The sequence below is a fragment of the Neopsephotus bourkii genome, unplaced genomic scaffold (genome assembly GCF_033783945.1).
Source record: "Neopsephotus bourkii isolate Nb327-2 ecotype Australia unplaced genomic scaffold, CSIRO-AGI_Nbou_v1 NB_1328, whole genome shotgun sequence".
Classification (NCBI taxonomy): domain Eukaryota; kingdom Metazoa; phylum Chordata; class Aves; order Psittaciformes; family Psittacidae; genus Neopsephotus; species Neopsephotus bourkii.
In genome coordinates, this window is record NW_026901808.1 from 2,269,112 (window position 1) to 2,291,851 (window position 22,740).

The 22,740-nt window shown below is 39.3% G+C and overlaps 1 protein-coding gene across 5 annotated transcripts in view; it reads left to right on the forward strand.

Annotated features, from left to right (window-relative positions):
- The window catches only part of SRPK2 (SRSF protein kinase 2), a 148,960-nt gene that overhangs the window by 75,775 nt on the left and 50,445 nt on the right, over positions 1 to 22,740 (forward strand). The gene's annotated exons all lie outside the window — the stretch shown is intronic.

Below are 22,740 nucleotides of genomic sequence, written 5' to 3' on the forward strand. Positions count from 1 at the left end.
CTCACGGCCTTGCTGTATCTTTCAGGATTATTCAGAGTTTATGTACCAATTATCCATTCTCCCGTGAGAACACTGTCTTCACACTTTCCAACCCTAACTATTCTGTGATTCTGTGTAGTGAAATCTGTGAGCTTTCATCTGGAGCCAGATGTGCACACACCCAATGTTGGGTGTGTACAGAAGGACCATTGCTAGAACTACATTTGAATGCTCAGTCCATCGCCTGGGTGGATGCAGGGTTGTCATCAGGAGAGTGATTTCCTGAAATAACTTTGCTGTGCAAATCACATTACAAAATGCTGTACACTTTCATTAGACTGAATTAAGTTAGAAGACACGTCCTTGGGCTCAGAGCTTTTTCCTCAGCTCTAACAAGAACCGGTTTGCTGTCAATCTTGGTGAAAAAAGCTCTTATCCTCAATCCTAGTCTGTTTTTCAATCCTGGTGTCAAAGATGGTTTATTAAAAGACTGTTGCAGTTCTTGGTTAGCCTTACTTCCTTACGTCTTTAGGCCTTTACAAGTTTAATACCACCATGTCATGATTGCCAAAGAAGGCTGAGTCCCATAACAAATGCTGGGTGACTTTGTTTTGGTTTTGAGGTTTGACTATCCAAAGTTTACATAAAGTGATTTTTCATTCTACCATTCAGGACAATTGTCCTGTTTTAATTAGCTAATTATTTGCAATGTTTCCAAGGGATTTTAGATTAGGTGAAAAAAGTAAAGGAGATAAAAGGTTGAGAGCTGTTTTTGTTACAGTTTAGATTAGAGTATTTTTGAAGCATGGCCTACCATGGCCTTTTGAAGTTTAGTTGGCAGAAGAGTGCGCCCACATCCATAAGCTTTCGGTGTGGATTAGTCCCTGTATTCAAACATGTTTTAACTACAGTCCCTGTCCTCAAAGGATTGAGGGCACGTTCTGCTGGTTTGACAAAACTGTCACTTGCTGTTCTATTCATACACTCTTGCAGCAATGGATTTTAAATTTTACTGTCCTTTTTGCATGCTTATTTTGGGAGACTAGTTCTGTGAAGCATGGCCTCCTTTGGTTTGGGCTGGTTATTGAACTGTAAAAATGGGATCTGAGGAGTGCATTTTTAAGAAAAGATTTTTCTTTTTTTTTTTTTAAGTTAATTGCTATTTAAAATTTGATTTTATTTTTTTATATTCCCCCAAAGACCTACATTCCAGATCTATATTCAGTATTTTGATTTCAAGGGAAAATATGGAAAACCACTTTGTACATAGCCACATGCTCTCTTTTGACCTTCAGTATTTAACTTCTTGCAGAGGAGTTTGTCCAGTCTTTATAGTCACTTATGTGCAGCAATGTACTTAATGACACAAATATTAAGCGTCCCTTTCATTGCCTTTATAGTTACTTTTAGTTTGTAGAAGACGGAATTATTAGTATTACTCATGCAAGTGTACAGTAAAGCAAGATGCAGTGAAAATTCTGTGATGTTTTAAATTAAGCAAATTTATGTGGGTTATTTGGGCATAGTTCTTTATCTTTATTTGATCCCAGGTAGAAAAAGGAAGCAGACAGAAGAACTGTTGTTTTATTTTCAGCCATAGGCTAAATAAAACGGCTGTGTTTCTAGTACCCATGTGCTTCATAGGAAGGTTGCTTGATCCATGTGGGCGGTTTTAACAATTCAGGCAGTCTGCTAATTTTCAGAATTGATTCTTCCTGCGAGTGAATTTCTTCCAGTGTCTTTCAAAGAGCAGAGTAATTCCAGTTAAAAAAGCCCAAACAGCAAAACAAACATCAAAACTAAACCCACAATGAGGCAGAACGTCAGAGCATTGCAGGCATTACAGGGATTTCTCTAAGTCTACATCCATAAAACTTTTTTAGGCATGGAATCATGTGCTTAGTTATTTATCTTTGCAGAACTGTCACAAGCTGAAGGGGAAAAAATTAATCTAGAAAGCCCTTTCACATATGTTGCTACAGCAATATTCTCTTCTACATTAAAAAAGAAGTATGACTTTGCAGGCCTTACCTCTTCCATGGCTCCTGTCCTGGCTCCTCTGCCCCTGGCAATGGAGGCAGCACAGTCTGCACCCGCCTTTTAGGTGATGACTCAGTTTACAATGCACTTGTGAACAGGGGAATGCTGTGGTATGAGCTTGTTCTGGGCTGTAGTCTAATATATCACTGAAAGTGCATGCATCCAAGTTGTGATTTCCTCTGAAGAATAATAATACTAAAAACCATCAATGAATTAATAAAACTACAGGAAGTAGAGCATGGGAATTAGCACAACAAGCAAGGTAAAATACTGGAAAATACTTTTTGTGATTTTTACAGAAGAATCATTCCTGTACAAATATGCAGCCTGACCGCTGCATTTAGAATCATAGAATAGTTAGGGTTGGAAAGGACCTTAAGATCATCTAGTTCCAGCCCCCTAGGGGTTGAGTGAGGGCAGGGACACCTCACACTAAACCATGTCACCCAAGGCTCTGTCCAGCCCGGCCTTGAACACTGCCAGGGATGGAGCATTCACAACTTCCTTGTGCAACCCATTCCAGTGCCTGTCCACCTTTACAGTAAAGAACTTACCTAACCTCAACTTCCTCTATTTAAGTTTGAACCCATTACCCCTTGTCCTATTACTACAGTCCTTAATGAGGACTCTCTCTCCAGCATCCCTATAGGCCGCCTTCAGATACTGGAAGACTGTTACGAGGTCTCCACACAGCCTTCTCTTCTCCAGGCTGAACAGCCCCAACTTTCTCAGCCTATCTTCATACGGGAGGTGCTCCAGTCCCCTGATCATCCTTGTGGCCCTCCTCTGGACTTGTTCCAACAGTTCCATGTCCTTTTTTTGTTGAGGACACCAGAACTGCACACAGTACTCCAAGTGAAGTCTCAGGAGAGCAGAGTAGAGGGGCAGGATCACCTCCTTCGACCTGCTGGTCAAGCTCCTTTTGATGCAGCCCAGGACATGGCTGGTTTCTGGGTTGCAAGCGCACATTACTGGCTCATGTTAAGTTTCTCATCAACCAACACCCTGAATTCCTTCTCCACAGGGCTGCTCTGAATCTATTCTCTGCTCAGCCTGTAGCTGTGCCTGGGATTGCCCTGACCCATGTGTAGGACCTTGCACTTGGATTGGTTTAAATTTAAGCTTAAATTTAAATTTAAGAGAAACGCCTTCATGAACCAGATAGGTATATGCAAATAACAAGTAAGCTGAAGGAAATGAAAGCTTTCAATTTCCCTTAGACCTGTTTTCAGGTATTTTTATGGATTTCTTAGAGGACATCTAGAATAGTGTCTCACACTATGATTCTTAAAGCTGTCTTCCCCAGCATTCTTGTGACCCTAAAATCCTAGATTTGTTTTGTAAGGCTCAAATAGTACTATTGTTTTATTTCAATGCTGAGTCTGTCTGCTTATGTTTTGCATTGTATGTTAATTGCAGTGCAAATTACAGCCATATTTCTTTAAAACAGCAGTTTGCTCATGTGCTTTCTCATTCCTGAGAATTCCCTGGACCTGCATAATATTCTGTTGCAAAATTTAAAGATGCTTATGTAACTACCAAATGAGTATGATCACCTTCTGCTTTCATCGTATGAGGCAGAACCGTGCTAAAGCTCTTTTTTGAGCCCTCAGATTGCGTTGTGGCTGTGTATCAAATCTGGTTTTTGAAAATGAACCACCCCCCCAAAATGAAAAAATGTCTCTTTTGTAATATCTGTGTTGGTGTCATGTGCATGCTCCATTGCTTGCATGTTTGTGTATTCTGATGTTTTTGTTTCATTACATTACCTGAAGTGATACCGTATCCTGACCCTTCCTTTCCACCTTGCTGATGCTTTTAAGACCCATGTTCTACAAATTACTCTTCCATGGGCCATTGTTGAGAAATAAGAAATAATTAAATGCAGCAAATATTGGAAAAGTGCGGGAAATGTTCCGTAAAACATTTACTGTTTAGAGTTTACTGACTTTTCAGTTGAAGAACTTTGAACCTCGCATCTGCAATGTACTACTTTGATTTCTTTTTGATTTGCATGCTCTGATGCAAATGCAAGGAGTGTATCTGGTAAGGTGACATAGGCACCAGCATTAACCTGAGCAAAAGAGAAGAGAAAGAATGCTGCAAGGGGAAGGTGCCTTGGATATCTTAGGAGCCAGCCTGTTCTTCAGCTGTTAAATAGCAGAGAACCCATAGTGCTGCAGAGGAAGCCAAAGAACAACCCCTGCCTCTGGTGACAGTGGCACTGTTTGCTCTCCTGTGGTCCTGGTCACAGCCCACCTGTTGCACCCTTGCTTCTGGTGTTTCACTGCCTGAACTTGTGAGTAACTGACATGGGTGTTTGATTCTGTGAGAATTATTTTGCATATCGTGCTGTCTGGCAAACCAAATGTTTATGTAACTTAACTAGCCTTTACCTTGCAAAAGGGTAGGGAATTCTTAGTTTTCACCTATTCTTGACAATTCCTGTCTTAGGAAGATTATAGTTTACTTCCACAGGGATGGTGTATCACATCACTAAGACTTAAACACTTGCCATAGATAAATGCCTGAATTAAACAGCAAAAAAAGGAGGGGCGGAGGCTGAACGAGCAAAATGATGTAGCGGTTTTTGCCTCTTAGCTGAGGTAAAATCTTTGTGTGTGTTGTTTACTCCTTTTGCTGTGATCTCCACTCTTGGACCAAAAGCCTTTCATTGGGTGGAGGCTGTGGTAACTGCAGTTCTCAGTTGCAGTTCAAAATCTGGCAAGAAAACATGAACTAAGTCACATTTCTGATGTCTGTGTTTTCCTTTAATTGATCCAAATACTTTTCTTAGCAGAGTCAGAAAATATACAGGAAATAAATGAATGTGTCTTCCTGTTTATATCTGATGACTGTTTTCTGCTCTTGCTGAGATGTCAGTTTAAAGGCTGGGTCTGGAGAAGTTGGAGTTGTCAGTGAGCAAAGCCATGAAAATGAACAGGAAAGTTTTCCCTCAGCTGTCTTTTTTCCTAGCATAGGTTGGTATTTTACTCTGCAGATTGAAACAAAGCACCAAACACAAAGCCAACCAACCAAACCTACAGAGCTTAAACCCTGCTTTATAATAATAATTTTGCTTGTGGTCACTGGAGATCAGGTTTGGAAACCATTTCACTACATATAGTTGAATTGTATGTTAGCGTATCAGATAGCATGGCACTATTTCCAGTGAGACCTGACAGTAAGAAAAATAACCGTAAAGCAGTCAGAGCAAAGTGCCCGAGATTTACCATTGAATTTAAGTGCAAACTGATATTTTACCTTTAAAAAGCCATTTTCACTTAAGGATTAATTCCTGTTTATTTTGTCAGATTTAGAATCATACAATCATAGAATAGTTAGGGTTGGAAAGGACCTTAAGATCATCAAGTTCCAACCCCCCCCTGCCATGGGCAGGGACACCTCACACTAAACCATATCACCCAAGGCCTCATCCAACCTGACCTTGAACACTGCCAGGGATGGAGCATTCACAACCTCCCTGGGCAACCCATTCCAGTGCCTCACCACCCTAACAGGAAAGAATTTCCTCCTTATATCCAATCTAAACTTCCCCTGTTTAAGTTTTAACCCATTACCCCTTGTCCTATCACTACAGTCCCTAATGAAGAGTCCATCCCCAGCATCCCTATAGGCCCCCTTCAGATACTGGAAGGCTGCTATGAGGTCTCCATGCAGCCTTCTCTTCTCCAGGCTGAACAGCCCCAACTTTCTCTGCCGATCTTCATATGGGAGGTGCTTCAGTCCCCTGATCATTCTCGTGGCCCTCCTCTGGACTTGTTCCAACAGTTCAGTGGCCTTTTTCTGTATTTATTGCAATGATCTTAGTCTTTTGCTCAGTTAATCTTAATATTCCTTATGCTATCAATAAATACGTGCATTGTCCACATGCAGTGGAAGATGCACCTTTTGTGGAAGATACAGTCGAGGATCCTGCTGAATGTCAGACTTATCTGAACAAAGATCACTCAGTAGTAGAGTTCTCATTTGCTCAAATGAGCAGCTCCTTTCCAACTAGAATTGCTCCTTTATTTTACAGATTTTAATGATTCATAAGGAAACTTTTTATTTAATGGTAGACATGGGTGAATAACAGGCATCTTGGAGAATAGCAACTTGTCTGTAAGGAAGGAGCTGAAGGGAAAAGGATTCTTTTATGTTACAGTTGCAGCCTGCTACTATTTTGTAGGGTCTTTATCTGAATATATTTTTATCAGTTGTAAAGTAATAGATAACATTAGGAAGGCCAGGTCTCCTATGCAATCATAATAATGAAATGAAACATACTACACTCTAAAATTTAATAAACGTTTAAATATATTTTCCTGCTACAAACACATAGAAGATTTCTACTGATTTATAAATTGCCCAAAGCAACTACTATATTATCTAGACAGCCAAAATCTGCTTTCAGCTGGACCTGTCTGGCCTGCAGTGGCTGAGCTGATTTCAGGCTGTTGCAAATAGGTAACAATGAAGCCCATGCAATTGATTTTAAAGTGATTCTTAATTTACCTTTACCAGAAGTCACTATGATATTTTTATTGCATCTGTTCGCAAAGAAGTGCTGATTTTTCTGATCAGAACTATTTTGTAACATGTTCAGTTCATTTTATTCATGTTCTGGGAGCGTGAACGTTCAGTTATCCCTGAAATTTAAGTAGCCTCATCTCTCAATTGAAATCTTCCCTACTGATAAAAAGCAACATTATTTTAATCAAGTGTTTCAGTTACTAATATAGCACTCACCATTCATCTGAAATTAAATACCAAGTTTTGCTACTTACCTAATGTGTGAGTTGCCCCTTTTTTCCTGCTTTTGTAGAGGGAGTGAACTAGGTTTGTAACAGTCTCCTCACCCTTCTAGATTAGATAGGTATGTTTTAGCTTCCTGGCATATGGCTGCAGAATTGTACTGATGAACGCCATTATCTTTTAGTTTAGTCTGGAGTACCTGGTAGTCTCATGTTGATAACTCCTTCCTGCCAATGACATTTATTATTTAAACTTGAATTTCTATGGACATGATTACTAATTTGAAGTAACACAGATCATACAGTCAGTATCATACAAATATTGATACAATCACAAGTTGTATTGATAAATTGTGTATGTTCTTTTCAAGAGAGGTGACACCTGGGGAGTATCTTTGTGCCAAAGATAGAATTGTCTTAAAGAATATGTCTTTTCTGCCTCACTTCGCAAAGTATGTTTTATAGGGCTGTCTGATGTTAACTAAAGCAGAGCAAGAGTTCTTGTGTATGACTTCAGTAAATATTTTTTATTTTGGGTCTCTACAATTCTAAAATCTCATTTACTTAAATTTCATGAGGTACATAATTATTTTTATGTAAAATGATATTTTAAAAGGAAATACCATTTCTGTTTAGAGCCACTGATTAATCTACTTCTACTCAAGGATGCAGTCAACTCATACCATAATCACACTTTCATTAGAAAATAATTAGGCAGTTCAGTTCTGGGGAGTCACAGTTATGTGCACTAGTCATAGACTTAGGATGTTAAAACTGAGGAAAAAAAACTGCAATCAGAAACTAGCTTTTTGTTTTCCAGAAGATACAAACAAGCTCGTTTTGGTTATATGATCAAGTGAAAGCATATGCATTTCTTTTCCTTTTTATTTTGGTGACTCTTGGTCACAAACCTACATCAAGCCTAGTTCCCTGTATTCATACCAGCATTTTGGATGTCAAAACAGCAAATGAGATCCACCTTAGATAAATGTTAAAGTGATGCACATTGAAAAACAAGCATAACTTTTATATAAAATAATGGATTCTGAGGTAATAATCATTATTTAGGGAACTACCATTGAAATAGAGATTTCATAAAAGCATCAGCTTTGTGTTCAGTAGCGATTAAAAAGACAAATACAGGATTAGGAACAAAGAAAGAGACAGCACAGTAGTCCACATGACATTATGCCAAATACAAACCCATCATGCATCAACTATGGAATATTGCATTCCAAGGGTACAGCATGATGGTGTTTGGGGAAGAGTGAAGGGGAGGATCTGGAATTGTGGAGCAGCTTTCCTGTGAGGAAAGACAAAATTGAGTAGGACTCTTCAAGGCTGAAAAACAGATGGCAGAGGGGGATACAGTGGATGTCTCTTAAATTGTGTGCCAGGGAGAGGGCGACTGCAGAATGAGTGTTCGCATGCACTTTCAGTACGATAATGAGAGGATGTTGGCTGGAACTATGAGATGGCAGATGCAGAACAAACACAAGAATATGATCCTTTGGAAAAGGTGTCATTATGCTCTGGCATTTCATACCATTATATATGGATGTTGGAAGCTTCCATATACTCAAAGGGGAACTAGATAGATTTGTGGAATAAACATCAGGAGGGAGATACTAAAGGCAACAGAATCCCACCTGCTGGCTTCTGAGCTGCCCTCTGTGGGAGACCAAAGGACTGCTTAGGGGAGCAAGGATCCCCGTGCGTTTAGCTTGCGCTTACGCTTTTACTTGGACATCTGCACAGGGCTGTTTTTCTGAATATAGGATATTGTCCTATGTGGATCTGTAATTTGTCCTAAAAGAACCTACTGCACTCAGGTTCTTGGGTCTGCTCCTTTTCCATGGGATTGATGTCTCGATACAAATACTTTTCTTCTATTCTAGTTAATGTTTGTAACAAAACAGTTGTTTAGAAGAAAGGTTGAGGTAAGAAAGAAAGCAAGAACTCACTCTGGTAACAGACTTTGGGTATTGGTTTACAGCATAGGCAAGAACTCCAGATACTTGAAATAAAAATTACAGTTCAGATCGTGCGGATCAGGAATTTGAACCTTAACTTACAGAGTCTTTCTCAGGCTCTCTACTTGTAGAGAGAGTGTGTGTGTATCTGGCTCCACCTCTCACTGTCATATTTCTCTTCAGAAATTCTTTCAGACAAAACCCCCCAAATACTTAAGACCAGTAGTTCTTTTTCAGAACTTCTTGCCTTTGAAAAAGTGTTTTGAGAAGGTCTGAGGTGAGGGAAATAAGACTTCATTTTTTTGTCTTCACTGTGTATGAATCTCTTTAAATAGACTTGAAAGTCGTTGTGTATTTTGTCATTTTACAGTAAGCTGTCTAATAAAGTTGCTTTGCCATTGGGGATGTTTTCTTGGGTGTCAACCAGTGAGTTGTTTGCCATTCAGGAGTTTCATTGTGTCTCCTAATCTCATGCATAGTGTTGAAAACTGAGCATTGGCACAGGTTGGCTGCCCAGAGAGGTGGTGGAGACTTTATCCTTGGAGATACTCAAGCTGGATGTGGTCCTGGGCAGCTGGCTCTAGGCGGCCTTGTGGGAACAGCAGGGGGGTTGGACCAAGAGGACCTCCATAGGTCCGATCAACCTCAACCCTTCTGTGATTTGTGAATGCTGACTGCAGGGGCATACCCAGCTTGTCTTCAGAACCATCCCCCCAAAAAATCACCACTAGAATTGCAGGGCAATATTTTTACATAAAATATATTTGAAGGGGCTGGAGAGGAAGAGAAGATAGACATTCCATCCTATTAAAAGAAGGGGAATACTGAAGGTTAGGTTGGCTTTCCTTGGCTTTGACATCTGTTATAAAAAAAGCCTTTATAGTTTTCTATCGTGGCTTTTTGAGACTAAGGCAAAGGGCTTGTCTTGCTCTTAAAAGGAATAACATACTCTGGGTTTTTTTTCACAGTGCAGTTCAAGAACACATGATTTTATTTACTTACAAAGTGTGGAGCTTGTCTGTCTTTTTGATTGAAAACAAGAGGGAGAAAAGAATACCATGAATTCCACATATGTATGTATTTCCTACACTGTGATTTTGAGGCTCATAATATAAATATACTTTGAATGTCTGATAGAAACAGTCTGAGCTCTAAGTCACTTAAGCTGGTCTGAGGGCCTCCAATGAAATCATAAACACTGTATATATGAGCTCTCTTGCATATTATATAAATATTACTTAAGCTCTTTTCCTGCTTACATGGAGCCTATATTGGCAGTAGAAATCAGGGCCAGTTTCCATGGCAACGTGGTGGCACTGGGAGAAGGGCTGATGCTGTGCTGTGGTTGGTATTTTTATGCAAGGAAAGAGATGCAGACCTACATTTTTAGGTAGGAAATTCATTTCAAGGCACAAAACCATTTAACAGTTCTTTTTATAAATGTGTTGAAAAAGTGGATCTGTATAACAAAGGAAATTGCAAACTGCTGTTTGCAATAGAAAATTAGTTTTTGTTTTTAATGTAACATTACAGAACAGCACTGCTAAATACATACACAATCATTACTGCTGTGTTTGCATGGAAAACAGCAAGGAGTCTCCTATCCTGAGGACAAAGGAAGTTTTGTACTGGGGCAAAATAGGGATGAAATAGACTGAGTTTTGGCTAACTCTCCTGGCCTTTCCAGTCTTGCTTTTAGCTGCTGAACAATTTTTAAATCATTTTCACAAGGGTATTTGAGGACTTCCATGAAAATCTTGGTTTGTTTTTTGAGGGGTTGTTTTGTTCTCTTTTTTAATATAGCAATCCAGTCCCTCTGGTTTTCTTTGTTTTCTCTGTGTTTTTGGAAGATAATCCTCACTTGTTTGTTCTTTCAGCCCTCTGTTATCTTTCAGTGGTACTTAGTATACCTTTTTCTTCTTTTTGCATGATCACAGGGGCAAGGAGAGCTCTGTGTTATTTTTCCCCCCTCTGAGAATGATGAGGAAGTCAGGACTTTAATGCCTCTTATTTGCTAAAGACTGTCCAGTAGATCTGTGCAATTGCTCTTCTCTATATTTTTGCGTGCCATTTGTGTGTTAGGTACCATCTTTATATGTTCAAGAAGTAGTTGTGGCTGATAGATACCCAAGGGGAATTCACATGAAACTGGAAGAATTATGGACATTGTTTTGTAAACTGTCTTCCATGTACTTGTGAAGATTGCTGATAGGGATAGACTGGGACATGATGTGTGGTGAGGTGAAGAAAGTGAAGGTTTAAGAAAGAAATAAAGAAGGCTGTTCCTCATACTTTTGAGTTACGTTTCTGGAGAATCGACATTGGTGAGAACTTCAGGTAGTTATTTACTGTTGTTAGTAATGAAAAAATTAGGAAGGCACGATTCAAAGGCATTGGGAAGCTTTCTAGAAATGCTAGATTTTATCTTGGGTACCAGGAGTGCTTAAGAGAAGGGATTTCTCAAGGCTGCAAGTTTCTCTTTGATCTTTGATGGGATGAGGGCGAAGCTTTGCTCATCTGTTTGCATTTCTCTGTGCCTCCTACACTGCAAAGTACTTGCTCCACCTCAGTGAAGTGGGATGTTCTGAGAAGTAAGAATCTTCCATGAAGATAAACCTAACTGGAAGCAGTATTCCTTGGAAGTGTGAAGGGTTCTGTTCATCTCAGTGAATCATCATCTTTCTAACCCTAGCACTAGACAGTCTGTATCTGGTGTTGCCTAGCAGGGATTCATCAAATGTCTAAAGGGAACTGATTTATCCTAACTAGAACTCTTACAGAAATCCAAGTAGATAAAATGTTCACAGAGGAATATTAACCTCTTCCCTGTGTCTGGCACCCACACAATCAGGAGTAAGCTTGAAGGCATTTTACAGCTGTCCAAGGCTTGGCTGCCTTGTCATGCCGATGATTTAAAGATCTCACTTTGCAGTGGAGTATCTCCTTTCCATCCTACAGTCAGCATGTGTTTCAACTGTTATCTTTTCAGACGTTTACCAAACCAGAGCTCTTAAGTGATAGCTCCTGTGCACAGTGGTACTGACTGCATATAGACATCTTTATTCAGGAGTAGGAAAACCGCTTGGCCTCTGCAGTAACTATACGTATATAAGGCGAGATGAGTCTGGTACACTCAGTTCCTCTCAGCTTCATCTCTTGAAACACTGGTTCTTCTCTAGAGTTCCCTTCAGCTCTTTCCTACTTATTACTGCAGATAGCCTACATAGCTTCTTGAAGACTTCTCTGAGGCTTTTCAGATAACTGAGCCAGCACCAGAGTAGACTGTAGCTTTGGCACTGACTCAGCGAAAGTCAAGGCAGTACATTGCAAACATATGTAGCGTGTCTTAGTTTTAGCACCCGTCAGATCAGAAGCTTTGCCACCACCATAACACCTTAGTGTTTCAATTTTCAGCAGCAGTAAACTTAAAATGTTCCTTTGACCTCAGCTTCTGGTTGTAGTGTATCATGGGTTGGAAATCATGATGTTGCCATCCTTTACTGTCATTAGGACTCAGCACCACAGTGTTTCTGGCCTTTACTGTCAGTGTTATCCTAGATGATTGGCTTCTGAAATTGGAATTGGAAAGTTCTTCAGGTTTATAAATGGCTCTGTGTAGTGGTCAGGTGCAGACATCATTGTCCATCTCCAAGAAACCCTGAGATGGGGTTATTCATGGTAAAAAAGAGGTGAACTGGAGACTGTAGCCTCCTGGTGGTAATAGTTGCTGTCCACTTCCTGTTGTAAACTGGGTTCAGAATTTACCTTAACAAGATGAGCTTCCTTTCATGAGGTGTACAGTTTACTGACCTGGTAGGGGAAGCTTTAGTCCCAGAATTCTGTATTCTAGTAAGACATAGGATGTGGAAATACCTCACTCTATGAGGTAGGTGCATATTTACAGTTGCATCCTCTTGACAAGGGAGAATGTTCGTCTGGGATACCAGGACAGCTGGGATTCCTTGAGTGCTTTTCAGCCATGGATGAGGCTCTCGCTTGCTGTTAGAAATAGGAATATTCCAGTAAGTGAGTCATCCAGCATCCATGCTGCAAGTTAAAGCACGCCAAGGCTGGGATGAGTCAGATGGTCTGATAACCCTTACTCTCAGGCTTGCTGACACAAGTGAGATCATGAAAACCTCATCAGGAACTGTCACAGTATTTGGTGTCCAGAACTGCCTTGTCTAAGCCAGTTGGACCAGCTGTACAGGCCTCTCAAATGCTGAAGTGACTTCCATAACTCTCCTGAAATGGCTGCTGCTTGGTGAAGATCTACTCCAGTGAAAGGTCACTTGCAAGCTTCAAAAAAAAGAGTTGCAAAATGGGCTCTCTAACCCATAACACAAATGGTTGATGGAATAAAGGATTAAGAGGTGTTGAATAGGCAACATGGCATGTGGAGGAATCAGATCATCTGTTAATCTTGCCTTTAAAAGTATGGAAAGTGAAGTCCACAGGAGCTTAAGTTACTGTTTTCTTCTACGTGAATTTATCAAGTAATTATACAAATAAAAAGTGTTTCCATGTTTAACGGTAATAATTGCCACCGCCTCTGTGAAGACAAGAAGACAAAAAGATCAAGTAAAGGGTCATGAAATGCATCATCTGTTACCTGAGGAGGAGATGAAGGTGGCCTCACTGAGTCAGTCTTACTGTAGTATGAAAGTCCTCATGCTGCACATGAAAAACCATTCTCTTCTGGACTGTCATTCAGAGCTAAAGAGTGACCATGTTCTTGATTCCTTTTCACCTCTAGGAGCTGCTGCTCCAAAAACTGTTTCCCACATGCAGACAGCTCAGTAAAGCCAGGGTGCAGATCTAAGCAGACCAGCAAACATGCCATGTTTGTGCTTAGTGGCAGCATATTTCTTGGTCTTAGCTTAACCATGGTCAGCATTCAAGTTTCAATATGAAGTGCTTGCTTATAGGAATACTAGATCTAGAAGAATGGATGCTATAATTTTGGTTGCCTCCAGGTACAGGTACAACCCTAAAAGTATTTGAGGCCGTGTGTTAAAATACAGCACATGTACAACCAGCTGCTCACTTTTTAGCTGCATTTGGGTGAGTTTTTGTGAAAAAACTCTCATCTGTAATGTTGCCATTTTCTCACTTCTGACTGCTGCTGGGCTTTGCAGTCTCTGCTGCTTTTATGTATTTCTGTTATGAAAATGGATGCTTAAGGTAAATGAGCAGTATATACAGAGAAACTCAAAGTAGGCATTTCATACGTTGTAGTTATGGCCACATACACCCCAAATTGGAAGCATTTCAGTTACGCTTGAACACCAGCAAATGTTTTTGAATGATAGGCATATTTGCAACTTATGTTTAGTATTTAAGGTAAAAAGTTTTAAGTTGCTCTTGCTTAGCTTGTTTTTAGTATTTACTGGTAGCGCAGTGCAAACACAGGTACTTTCATAAAATGCTAGTAGGAATTGTGCAGAGACTTGTAAAAATTCTGGTGAAGTTACATGGAGGAGATGTTACTGGTGTTGGAAGTTGGGGTGGGGGTGGTAGAAGAACTTGAGGTCAGTCCTTCATTTTGTAACAAAGTCTGTTAGTGGAGTTATGATTGTTAATTTAAAGAGTTCATGTAAGAAGCTCATTCCAGCTTCTCAAAAGCAAGGTGAATGGGGTGAAGCTTGGTATCTATAGAATTCCAGTGGTGGTGTTCAGAGTGTGTTATTCGGAATTTATCTCTGCAGTGGTGCTTTGTATTTGCTGCAGGCAGAAAGGCTCCTCTAATTTCTTCGTCATGCAGCCTTCTTCCTTTAGACTCCTTTACCCTCCCACTAGTTGTGTCCTTCAGTGTTTGTCCCTTCCAAAAGGTTTGCCTGCTTCCTGTTGCCTGTAGAATTGAGTTTCCAAACATAATCCAGAGCATGAGGCATTTGCACTAACAGGATGAATGGGTCTTCCAAATATTAACTAAGTATGGAGATGAAAAATGCTTTTTTTGCGTGTGAATGATCATGTGAAGTCAGGATTGCATTTTACCAGGGTGCTTTTTTTGGGAGGGAAGCAAGAGGTACCTGTTGCTGGCCACATTTGCTGTTAAGGGTTACAATTTCAGTGCTCCTATGAAATCTTTTTTACTCAGCTGTTAAATAGGTAGGAAGGGGTGAGAACCACGGCATTTGTTGATTTACTCCTGCTCATTTTGCTTAAGGTTATCGCGGTTGTCTTTGTATGGTTTCTGACACACATAAATTGGATATATACTTCCTTGTAGTGTATGTATGTTTATATTAGCTCTAAGGAAGTTGTTGGCTTGTACTGGTAAACAAAGACTGTATCCCACGTTTCATAATTTAGTTATGAATTCATTTTTTAGTTCATCTTTGACTTCAAAGGATTGTTGACTTAAGGGGTTTTGATGCTAAATTAAGTTAAATCTGCTAACTTTTCCAAGGGCAGGTAAGGCTGTTGGAGAGCAGAGGGTGTTTCTTCCCCCTCCCCTTCAAAACTTGTAGATTTGTTGCTAATGGCAACTGGAAGGTACTGAAGCAACAACAGCATGTTTTCTGATTTTATCTTATTAATAGAAAGACTAGAAACACTATAATTTAACATGCCAAAGAGACAGTCAGAAATTAAGTACTACAACGTAACATACCAAAAAGAGTAAAAAATTAATTTCCATTTATACACCTCTGAGTCATTCCAGTAAAACTAATCCATCACACAGCTCACCCATAGTGAGAGGACAAAGAAGTCAAAGCAGATCTTGGCTAGTGCTGTTACCGTGTGCCAGTGATTCCTGTCAGGTCTTCTAATGGGTCACAAATAGGGGTGCACATGCAGGGAGGTGGAGGAGGGAGCCGTGTAGTGTGAGAAGGGACTCTTGTTGCAGCTGGAGAAGATGAAACTTCATATGGGGTTTATGAGACTGGCTTGATTTTTAATTAGGTCTTTATCATTGCACTGGAGCAGTATTCCTTACCTGACTGACTTGAGGCAGAGGCTTCATTTTGACATGTTAGGATGCATATACAAAAAACTCTGTGTTCTCCATTTAGCAGTACATATTCCACAGTTATGACAGCTGTGTTTCTCCTCTTTGGCTTTTAGGATTTTTTACCTTTTTGTGTTTTGTTTTTTTTTTTTTTTTTTAATAACTTTCTCACCCTTTACAGCACTATACCAGTGACTCGAAGTATGAGTGAAGTGCAAGTTCCTAAGTGTACCTCTAGGTATTTTCTTTCTGTGTTACCAGCTACGTGTGTTTTCTCTTTTTTAGCTGTTGACCTTTTCTGCCTCTGAAAGTCTGTAATAGGAGATTGGTCTGGGAAGTAGAACCCTGCAAGAAAAACAGTTTGAAGAAGAAAACAAATACCTTGGCAAGTTCAGTTAAGATTGAGGCTTCCTGGATAGATTTGGCTTCTGGCTCACTGTCTTAAGAACGTTCTAACAGAATTGTATGTGTATGAGGATAAAATCTCATTTGCGACTGCCTTGCAGAGCTTGAAATCAGTTATTTCTGGGAAGTTGGTATAATTCCATGTCAAAAAAAGCCAAAAGAACTTTCTACCTCCTGTAATATCTACAAACCTGGCAGACCTTACTGTTCCATGTTACGTGTGATTTGATTATAACTGTAGGCTGCTACTTGTTTTCCTCACATCTACCATTGGCAACGTGCTGGTCCTGCTAACCTTGCCTCTGATGTGGCTACAGAGTAACAGAGCCCAGTGCATGGATTCGTAATCAATCATGGCTGGGTCATCGCTAGATCCAGTGCTGAAGCAAGAGAGCAACACTGTGATGAGGAGTGGAAAAATGTGCACCATCACTCTGCTGCTGGGCTGGTGGTGTCATCCTCAGACTGCAGTACCAGCTGCCTCAGATTATATTCATTTATAGTGCTTCTTGTTTTGAATGGAAGAAGGCAGAATTCTGTGGCAATTTACTTTGACTTTGGGTCAAATTTACTTTTGGGCAATTTACTTTTACTTTGATGCCCCGGGTTGCCTCCAAAAGGCTAGTAAGGAGGGTGGGAATGAAAAATTCATTTCTCTGTCCTGCTATTTGTTTGAGGTTACAGAAGCTACTGTGTCTCAGCCTTCTGTGTTCCAGGAGGACTTTCACTGGAGCTTCTGTTGATGCTTGGTGGCATGATGGTATCTTTCGAAGGAATGTTAACAGTCCCAGGAAGAATGATAATTTTGTGAAATAATGACCAGATGTAGACACGGTTTCATACTTGTGATATGCCAGCAGTCTCTCTTACTATGCATGGATTTTCAGGAATTAGAAATTGCAGTGCAGTTCTGCACCAGTATAAAAGTACGAATAGCACTTTTCATGTAAAAAACAAAGCTGTCTCTGGGAGTTCACATTAACAGTTTATTGGAGTTTATGAAAAACATGTCTCCTTATGCTCTCTTTCCTTCTGGATTTATAGACTTTGTTTCTGAAAACAATGAGATGACCTCTGGCATAATTAAAAATAATTACATTATTAAATTATAAACTATAAAAATTATTCAGATTTATAACCAATGTAAAATTTCACTTGACATATGCGACATAATTTTGTTCCTTGAGCAAGAACTTCAGGGTTGTTTTAATGTATCTTGATTTTTTTTTTTGCTTGTGTGTGTGTATTTATTTAGCAAGCCTTTAAGGCTGCTTCCAGTTCAGAGAGCTCACTGTTACAAGGCACCTAAGCTAAATTGGCATTTGGGAGGAAGAACAGGCAAGAGTTCAACTGGTAGAGCAGACACCGTTTGAACAAACAAGAAAGAGATTCAAATAGTGAAGTCCTTAAGCAGTTAGTAACAGCCAGAAGAAACTTGTGTGTAGAGATTTCAGACTTTAAACTGCATCACCTGAGAGCCTTGCCCAGGAACATGGAAGATTTTTCTTTCTGGAGCTGGAGGGAAGCAGAGCTGGATCTCCTTCCAGATGGACCCACGCCCACTTGGGGATTTTGTACAGCTCACATCTCTTGGGAGGTTTACAGCACATTTTGTCTGATGTTTACCCTCCCCTGCCTCCTTTTTTTCCCCTCTTCGATCTGCAGTTCCCCAAAGAGCCTCAGTGGACATGTCAGGATGCTCGTAATGTTGTTAGAATACAGTTTGTTCTAAATTTGATTTTATTAAATATATGAAGGAGTTATTTAACTTCCTTTTAATTGCATTTTCTGTTAGCAAAAACAAATTCTCTGGATGTGTTACTCTGAAAATCTTAAGGAAAGTTTTGCTTTCCTCTCAGATTGAGGTAGTTCTTAGCTTAACCCCACCAATTTCTGCCTCCTTCCGATTTTTTTATTTTTTTTTCCATTTGACTGAGTCTGTTTTCCTTCTGAGACAATGCTTTCCTAAAGGAGAATTAGGTACAGGTTTCAGCTGCATTCAAGGTAAAGTTCTGTTTGCCTAAGTCTTTAAGTTAATAAAATCAGTAGTTTACCATGCTTGCAGTACACTGTTCATAGAGGAGGAATCCTCCTGCTGTGTGCCTGTTCCCCATGGAGAACATGAGGATTTCTTCAAGTAATCTTGTTTGGATAGCAGTCTTGCCTGCAATGTCTTATTATCCATTACTTTGTAACAACAGTAAACCCGTGGTTTTTGCATGTGAGGTTTTTGAATAAAGAGGCCTGAAGTCTGTTTTGGTTTTTAGTAACAGAAGTCATGAATTTATTGAGGAAGGGGAAGGAATGTCTGAAGATGAAGTGACTGCATGAGGGCAGACTCAAAGTGCGTCTACATTCACTCTGGGAGCAGTTGCCTGGGGAAGAGTGCAGGGCAGGGCTCAGATGTATTGAGTACTTTCCCAAATCCAGCAATCTCAGGCTGACAGGCTTTGTAAGTAAAAGGCAGGTTGATCTTAGCTATCAGTCAGTTTTTCTTCCATGAATTTTTCTAAGCCCTATTTGAACTTAGCTAACTTCTCTCACCTATGATATCTAAGGGAAAAAGAAGGTGGATTTAGTTTTTAACATGTTACACAAATATACGTGTTTTTTTTTTCCTTTCGATTGGCTCAGTTTGTGTGGGGAGAGGCAGTGAACAGGCATTTCCTATTCACTTTCTCTGTGCTTGTTAAGATTTTGCAGATCTCCACTGTCTGTTTTCCTGGCTGAAGAGTTCTGCTGTGTTCACATGCTTCCCATGTGAAAGGTATTTCTCGTTTTTAATCACCCTTGTGGCTCTTGTTTTACCTTTCCCAGAACAGAAGAATAGCAAAGAACCTCACAACATCAGCAACAAAAAAACCTGAATGCTTCTTCCTGAATTTCTCATGCTATAATTGTCCCAGCATTCTTAATGTTACAGAGATTGCTTTCAGTGTTGGCTGTTCCCCAGTGGAACATGCTCCATGCTATGCTCCTCATGGAGCAACATGTCCGTGATGCACAACAGTAAAATTAAGTTGTCAGTAATTTTGCATTTCTTAAAAGTGGGCAGCTGATTTTCTGTAAGACTCCATGCATCGTTTCAGGTATTTTGCTTTTCAAGTTCAATCTAGAGGAGAAATGCTTCAGCTTTTCTTTTGTCTTTTACCAAGATCAAGCTGAAAATAGGATGTCATTGTATTTTGGTTGGACTCTACCCTAAATTTGTTTTTGTAAGAGAGAGTAATTAAAGGATAAAACCTCCCGGCTAGTGGTTGCTAATTGTTTGTTAATGCTTCCTTCAATACAATTAGAAGGTTTGTCATTGTAGCCTGTGGAGATGGTCAGTTCTCTGCACCTACTGACAGAGTCTAGAAATGGTGTGTCATCTTCTATTAATTAAGTGTTTATGCTTGGAGGGTGATGAATAACCTCATAGTGGTACACCACAGAGCACCAAATGATTACTTCAGGGAAAAGAAAAACAGATCTAGTATATGCCTCTGCATGCATGTGTTACCTAATGTGTATCGTTGCTTACGACATTTCAGGAAATAAGAGTAATAACTTGGAATAATGCAGCTGTTGAATAACTTGTTATGATAGTTTTTATACAATTATGTTTCTGAAGAGGAAATGGAGGCTAGCATATGTATTTATTACTCACAGGTTTCTTAATGCCAGAGATGTTGTAAAGTCCACTTCGAAGGAAAAACAATTCACTTTTTAACAAACTCTAGGATGGAAAAATTAAATCTAAGCTGAATTAAGTGCATGTTCATGCCGTTCATGACAAAAGGATATATTGTTGAAACATTCATCATAGCTTATCTTACCAATTCAATGAAAAGGCTACTAAGAAATAGCAAAACTGAAGTTCTCTCATCAACTGATATGCTATCTCTACGCTGTGAAACTGTGTTTTGGCAGAAGAGCAAGCGTCCGTGGTGCCAGGAAGAGTTATTCAGCTTGTAGGTAGAAGTTAAGTGGCCAAGTCAAGTGCTGAAGATTTGATCTTTCCCTATACCCCAGAAGTGTTAAAGTGAAAGAAATCCAAGAACAATGCTAAGAATCTGAAACAGAAGCAAAAAAACCCTCAAACCAACCAAATAAGACAGCAGCACCAAAGTAGTAGTCAGGCTGATGTAACTCAGCAGCATTTCTTTCCTTCACTCTTCTCCATGTACTAGTATTTCATTACTTCAAAGGTGCAAGCAAAGCTAAAAGGACAATTCAGAGATCTTCCTCAGTTTAAATCAGCTTTTTGTTATTCACAGATAAAATCACGAATAACTCCAGAAGGAAATAAAGGAAATATATTTCCTTCCCTCCTGATGTCCACAAAGGACAATAAGAACATGCTTCTGAATACCAAATGCAGCTAGGACTGGAGACAGGAAAAAAGAGAAAGCCTTTTTAAAAACAAAATAAAATGTAATAACTTGAGAAAGACTCAGAAGCAGCTCTGGTTTCTTAATCAGTTTCCCTAGGAATAAATGCAAATACTGGCTTTTCTTTAATCTTGGGTTGTACAACTTCCTCTCTTGGAGGAAGATTTGTGGTATTCCTTGATGTTTATTTCAAAACAAGTGACAAAAATATGTGAATCTCAATGCCAGGAATGCTTCCAATTCTCTTTGAAGTATTGTCTTTGTCATGTGAAGAAATACAGCAAGTTGTTATCTCAAGAGGAAAAATCAATAATACTTCAATGGATTTTCAGCCTGGAACCCGTGTATTTGAATTGCCCTAACCTGCACTAATTTTCCTGTATGTTAGCCACCTTATGTGACCAAAATAATAACATGGAAACCTGTGGGCAGAACAAAGTAAAATAATGGTACTGTCCAAAAGAAAGGGTCTAAGCCCTGGTGGATGTGCCTGTATTGCCTGGCACATCTATGTATCTGCTTCAGATACATTGATGAAGTGTAAGCCAATTTTCTGTACTTTATTTTCCCTGTTCATCATTGGCATTATTCATTTTTAAGTGTTCATAGTTCTTCATCTGTGTATCCAAAATAGTCTTCTGCCCAGCAGATGAGGTTTCAGGGTTTGCAGTGTAGATCCTTGTACCATGATTTGTTTGATTAAAGCTTTATCAACATCAGACCGTGAATGGGGACCATCGGCTTGCTGACACCATGAAACTAGGCTGTTGTAGGGCCATTAATCTAATGTGTAGTAAGATGAACTGATCAGAGGATGTGCTGTACCTTCCATTTATTGTATCTGTTTACTTTCCTCACAGTGTGGAATCTGTTGTACATTGGGACATCTATGAGACATTTATTTGGAACAAGAGGAAACATAAAGGCAAAAAAAAAGAGCATAATATATGCAGGAGGGAGCACATGCGGACATATTTATTGTTTATCCTGCAAATGGATTCCTTCTTTCTCTTCTGTTATGCTTTATGTGGTTAGAAATTACGTAAAGGAATTTATTTGGGTAGATTTCTCATTGTAACTTAAACCATTAGTAAATTATTTCCAGATATTCCTTTTTCAATGTGACCATTTAGTCAATGAATGCAAGAATGTTACCTGAAAGGGGTAGCAGGCAGATAAATTTGGTATGCATGCAACTTTCAGTGATGTCCTTTCAAGCAAAGGCATAGCAGCAGCTGCTGTCCAGGTGGTGTGTGCTGCCAGTGGAATTTGTTTCTGACCAACAGTGTACTCTTTGACTCCAGTTGCTCTGACTTGAACAGTTGCATTATGTAAGAAGTGGTGGTGTGGGGAATTGTGAGAAGGACTGCAGGAGTGGGATAAACATAAATACAGTTTTTACTCATGATCAGGAAAGCACTTGAATCTAAATTTTAGGAGCTGAAAAATTAGCAAATGACAGATTTCTGTTTTTTTTTATCACATGAATGGCAGAATACTGTTAATACGGTATTTTTCAGACAGCTTAGCTTTGAACTAGATACAAATGCAAATTATAACAGCTTTTGATGGCAGAAGTGTTTTAAAGTTATTTTTGCAAATGTATTTTGCAAATACATCATTTGGAAGAATATATTATTTATTTGTATGAAGAATAAATACAAAAAACTAACAGCATCAACCTGTTTGGGGAAGGCTTTCTTAGTTATTTGATAAACAGGTGTGCATCAACCCTGGATTTCATTTGTATGGGTATTGAAAATACTCAGAATTTCAAAATGTGTGTAGTTTGAAAGTGTTTAGAAATATCAAGTACGTCCTTTTTACACAACAGGATATAAAGTATATTTCATTTTTTGGTTTTCTTTCTAAACTGGAGATGCAAGACAAAAACACAGTATTGGGTTTCTGTGGTGGTGGTCTGTTTTTTTAATTAGTGCATATTAAAGCAAGCTCTGCGTGTTCTGGGCATGCATTATAGGCTGCCTAGGAAGATTAATTTTTCTTTCTTACTTCCTAATAGCTATTTTTGTATTATTTTTTATGCTGATACAGCTTTTCATAGTCTCAGCAGCAGCTAAAGATGAGAAGTGCGTTAAGTCATCTGGTTTGTGTCAGTGTCCCTAGAAGATTGTTTCTTGCTGTATATTAATGAGATCTTCCTTCAGCTGGTAGGCAGGAGCTTTTGAATAACTTCGTATTCTCTGAAAAATACTTCTTCTCAGTCATGCTCAAGAAGACAGGTCTAACATCTC